Here is a 6,000-nt window from a genome sequence, read left to right on the forward strand (position 1 = left end):
ATTGACAGTAACAGCTACTCACTTCCATTAGCTGATACCAGCCACTCGAGTGGCTGTTTGGCTGCTGAAGTTGGAGCAATCAGATTGTTGCGACACAGCCATTTCCTGAAGCTGATTTGTCGGAGCATGAATCTGTTTGCTGTGCATGGTGTCAAGAGATTACAGGCACTTCCAGACTGACGTGGGCAGCCAGCCTTTTAATAGCTGGCAAGGCCTTTAATTTGTTGACACAGGTAAAATGCTCAGACGTGCACATGCAATCATTTATAACATTCTAAATGAAAATTACAACACGTGCAATGATTCACATTTTTTCGCAATGTTTTCTTAAACTTCAGCCATTATAAAAGGTTTTAAGTGGCTTATGATGGGTTAATCAATCATTGACTAATGCTTCATAGATCCCGTATATGCCATGACAACAACATGTTTTGGGTTGCCAGGTTGTGAAATATCTGATGAGTCATCAATAGTCATTAGTAATGAGAATCACACTAATCCATCAAACCATCAAGTATGTCAAGTTAAAAATGATAACCCCTTATTATAAGGGTCACAGGTCACTTTCTAATAAGCCAACAGCAGATGTTAGTGAGTCGTTTGCAGTTCTAAATGTCAATAAATGTCCAATAAAAGTTTTTTTTTGTTGCAACAATCCATCAAGTCTGCTGTTAATGTTAAAACTTGTCAATGAAGAGATGATTGTCTGGTGCCCTCTAGGGTCAAACAAACAAACAAATGGTATACATTTCCTGACACTCTATCACCAACTGGCAACCCAAAAGTTGTCTTCATTAATTGCTTATAACTGATCTATATGTACTAGCTTATAATAATGATTAAAAAGCATCTACTCTTGATTACAACCTTTAAACCATTTTAAATAATGCCTTTCTAGAGAGTAATACATTATTTTTGCAAGGTCAAAATTTGGGTCCTGTCTGGGAGTCGTTCATGTTTTCATCTTAGAACTTTTACCCGATCACAGTGTGTTTTCAGTTCATCAAAGTTGTCATTTCGGATGCCTAAAAATGTCTTATTCAGTGTTCTGTTGTACTTAGCTCCACCTTCTCCTGTCAGTTCTGTTTCCAAAAAAACAAGATGGTGACGGCCAAAAACCAAGATGGCGATGGTCAAAATGCCAAACTCAAGGATTCAAAACTGACTCCACAGTGACTACGTCCACTTCTTATAGTCTGTGCTTTAAAGTCATGCTAGTCGCTCCTAAGGCTGTAACTTTGGCACAGCAGTGTTTTGAACTAAATGCCTACATGCTCACAATGACAATGTTGATGTTTAGCAGGTATCAACACCTTCGTTTTGCGTGTTAGCATGCTAACATTTGCTAATTAACATTAAAGTACAGCTGAGGCTTGAGGAATATCTTTATTTTTTGAAGGTATTTGGTGTTAAACCAAAGTATTGGACACATTTTGACCAGGTAATAGGGCTGTTGGAAAAGTGAGGGGATCCAAAGTTACTTTAACTCATCCTCAGGGGAACATGAATGTATGAACCAAATTTCATAACAATCCAATCTTTGTTGAGATATTTCACTTAAAATGTAAAATAAAATAAATGAATAATTCTGGTGGCCCTAGAGCAAAAGTCGGGTGATGTCTAAAGTTATTAACATTAATCCTCTGGAAACCATGACATTTTTGTACCAGATTCCATTGTACATCCGTTAGCCGTTGAGCTTTTTCACTGTGGATGAGCCAACAGACACTGCCAGCCCTAAAGCCACACTAAGTAGAACCAAAACAAGTTGGTAAAATCGTATAGAAGCCAAACACATCTCAACAGCAAAAAAGAGAGTGATGTGTTGATACCTTTGTCCTTGCAAACAGAACAAAATTACCAACATTTGTCAGTTGGTGTCCTCAGTCTTCGTCGCGTCTTCTTCAATCATCACAGAGAGCTCATCAAAAGCTTTCAAACAATACACACAACTTGTTCCAATTTCCCAAAATGTCACATACACTCTGAATGCTAAACACAGTGGTCACAGGCAGCATGGTGCCCGAGTGGTTACTGCTGCCTGCTCACAGCAAGATCCCTTGATTTGAATCTTGGCATGGGTCTTTTCACTGTGGGGGGTTGCATGTCCTGGCTGTGTTCGTGCCAGTTCCCTTCCACACCAAAAGACGCTGCATGTGTTAAGTTTCCTGTGGTCGTCAAACAATCGCTCTCTGAAATGATCTTAAGCATGGGACGGAAAGGCAAAATACCACATTTCTTATGTGACGCAGAAAGGCCACATGGCCTGAGGAAAGAAAAGATATGAGACAAGAGGTGTATTGATGTGCAACACGAGTGGATTCGGAAGATAAATACTGATAAATATCAGTAAGTATGTCACAAAAACAAATCAATAACAGACAGACATCCACAAAAATACAATGAAAAGTGTGTTAGTCCTTCTCTCAGTACTCTCTGACTGCTCGACCCGGTCTGTGGCTCACAGATCCAAGGCCATTGGAATAAATCTTCAAGCTACAGTATGTAGGACAAAGACCTACCTGTTCTTCATAATGTCGACAAATACATAACTGGTGTTGTCTATTGCTTTATCATTTCTTGAAACTGTGATAATAACCATTAACGAGCACAACATTGGGGTTCTGATCTTCATACATGCATCATTGAGTTAGGATCTTTTTGTTCTTCAAAGCTGCTTTGAATTGATCTGTTGTCAGAGCAACAAGACCTTCAGCTCAAACCTGCAAAAGTGCATCTTATTGACAGTTAGCTCAATTATGACCAAGACATTCCCGGGGATCTGTTGATGAGAATGATCCGTTGACTAAAATATTTGTATTCTGATCAATGAAGCCACAACGTCCATTGGAGAACCTCACGAATCACGGACCAAAAGCAGTTGTAGTAGGACCACATTCACCGGTAACGACAGTGGTGAAAGCTGAAACATTGTGGAGCACAATGTAGAATAAATTAACAGCAGTAAGAAGGCAGCAACAAGCAGAAAATTAGATTCATGTCCATAAATCTATTGACCCAGTGCATGCTGGGAGGGTTCCCAACACATCTACTACAGAAATCGTATGATCACTACCCAGCCTGGCATGGTTTCAAGTATCTACTCATGTTCCCTTCATTTCAGATAAAAGCACACTGTTATTGAAAATATCTTCATCTAAACAGGCCAATCATCAAACTAGCTTTAAAAGACCCATTTAGCTGGATTAGCCTGATAACAGCACGCTAGCCTGAATTAGTTAACCCTCTCTTAATCGCCAAACAAAAGTACCGGTTATGCTTTTGTTTTGGACAACCAAAGAGGTATATCAAATCGATGTGAAAAACATGGACTCTAGCTGTACAGTATATAATAGTGTGCAGCTATGACATATGTGATCAATCACAGGCGGCAAAATATGAAATTTACCAGACTGCCTTCTGTCTACTGACCGGCTAAGGTCAGCAATATGCCACGTGAAGCAGTGAATACAGAGGAAATGGAAAGGAGCCCTGCGGCTGGTGGGGGTTGTGTTTGTAGGTCCGGTTTGAACAGCCACCGCAGACTTAGATGGGATGTGGGATGATGGGAAACACTTTAATTTGCTCTCATTGTGCAGCTAAGACTTCTCCCCGTGGATGTAAGTGGATTAAGGCAGCGGCATTGCTCAGTGTGAAGTAGCAGCAGGTATACAATCAGATACCGTACTACTTAGCATTTGCTTCGCTCGTCGAATGTTACGAGTCTCGTCCCTGTATCGTATTGTTTGGACTCACTGTGTGGAGGCAGCCACTCAATGGCAGCTTGGCTTTTGAACGGCCCTCCAAGGTTCCCTGGGGGGGGGGAGGTTAACAATGGCCAGCAGGTGGCGGCCTCCTTCAAGGGTTTAAGGCTTACCTCCAGCCAAAACAGCTACTTAACCTAAGTGTCTCCGGATGAGAGGAATTGTAAGCAGCTTGCTCTATTTGATGAAGAGGTGGGTGAGAGGAGCTGTAATGCCAGGGTAAGCAATTGGCCAAGAAGATTTGGTCTGGCTCAAGAACGAAAATTTCAGAACGTAGTATTCTGTTTGTTTTCAGTAGATTGTGACTGATGCTTGTGGCTGGAATTGCATTGAACGGCTGTTGGTTTTTTCAGTGCTTTGTTGTGGTGGTTAGGGGTAACTAACCACGTCACCTCGTAACAACATGGTCACCCTTTCTCCATCCTGCCTGCTAATTAAGTGCTTCTTCAATTCCCTTTCGGACAAGACTAAAGAGGTCAGTAGTGTTCCAGAGACTGAACCAACCGCTCTGACGACACAACTTGTAAACCCTTGTAAAGTGTAAAGTGTAAACCCATTCGGTCCAATATTATATGGTCAAAGCAAGTGATGTCGTATGAAGTGCAAGAGACCACTGTCCATGTCCCATGTGGAACTAAAAGTCAATGTTGACTTATTTTATCACGTTATTCACTTGACTCGTTCGCCAGTCAAGTTAACGTTCACCACAATCTTCTTCCAGCCTGGCGACTCTTTGTGGGACGGACCTCCGCAAGACATTAAGTCTGCATTGCGGTCGGGCTCAGCGCGCGACGCCCTGACGTTTGATGTACGCTGCTGCCGTCCTGTCGTCTGTCCTCAACATGTCTGTTTTTCACCAGAGGAGCAAAGTGCTTCAGCACTGTGCAAATTCACCAATGACTAAATGGTAATGTGTCTTGTTATGATGACAAAGACATGATCGTTGATCGTAGAACACAGCCCAGGAATACTTACTGTACACAAGCATTCAAGATACAGACATTAGTGGTATTTCCTTTCAATTGTACATTTTTGGAATGTAGCAAAAAAAAAGAAACCCGAATTAGGTGCGTTTCCATCAACTGGTTTGGAGCGAATAAACTCAGCTACAGTGTAGTTTGGTCAGAAGTTGGTGCTATGCATGGCTGTAATCCACCAATAAACAGAGTATACGAAGAAGTAGGAGTTGCAAAGTGGACACAAAACCAGTCGCCGTAGCTATCTAATCCATACACAACGGAAAAATGAAGAGGAGTCTTTAGTAATTTGGGGCAGGTTTTAATTGTTCTTTCATGTAAGCTCGTATTGGAGATGAAGACATCATGAATATATTTCCAGGGAAAACGCTGACAGCAGAAACAGCCGATCAGTTATGAGAGTTGAATGTTTGCTGTGTCAGGATTTATTCAACATAGCCTTTTCCATGTCCCATTACATGGGACATCAACTCTTCTTCCATAAAAGCAAAAAAAGCCTGAAGCAATGGCACTGCCATTGATAATATCTGCTTTGCTTATGACTCTGATGCTGTCTGTGAAAAGGTCCAGCAGTGCTTGTTCTTTCAAAGGAAGATTTTCATTTTTTTTAGGGTGTGCAATTTCTCTGACGAATCAGTGTTTTATTGAATATCTGCTGTAGTTTCCTCAGTCTGTCAAATAAAATCAGTCTGTGGTCAGCAAGGTGAGAGCGGTGCAGTGCTGTAACACCATCTTCAGGATACTTATCTTAAAAGGGTTATCAGCAAAGCACAACTGTCCTGTCCACCCGCTTCATGAATAGTTTCCTTCAGGCTGCTGCCACTGCATGCTCAAAATAAAAACTCAGCGCTTTACACTCTCTTTCATTGCTGTAGACTGAATCTCTTAAGAGACCTGCACTTTATCTCAGCAGGAACTGCACTTTATTGAGCACCATATATTATTACTTTATATACTGTATATTTATTTATTTTATCGCCTTTAGGTCCTTGATTATTGATTTTTTTCTGTTCATTGTCATCAGTGTATGCCTCTGACTTGTCTGTTAATGCCTGCCTGCAAACCAAAATCTCCCCAGGATAATGATAGAGCTGAAGTTGAAGCCGTGCTGGCTTGTTAGAAAGTAAGCCATATGCTCTGCATAAGTTGCCAATACAATGATTTGGCTCTGTAACTGTTTTAATGAATGTAAGTGGATGGACTGTTCTTTAAAGGATCCAACCGGGTTAATTAAATACTATTTTGCTGCAAGAGATTTT

The sequence above is a fragment of the Melanostigma gelatinosum genome (assembly GCF_949748355.1).
Source record: "Melanostigma gelatinosum genome assembly, chromosome: 19".
Lineage (NCBI taxonomy): Eukaryota > Metazoa > Chordata > Actinopteri > Perciformes > Zoarcidae > Melanostigma > Melanostigma gelatinosum.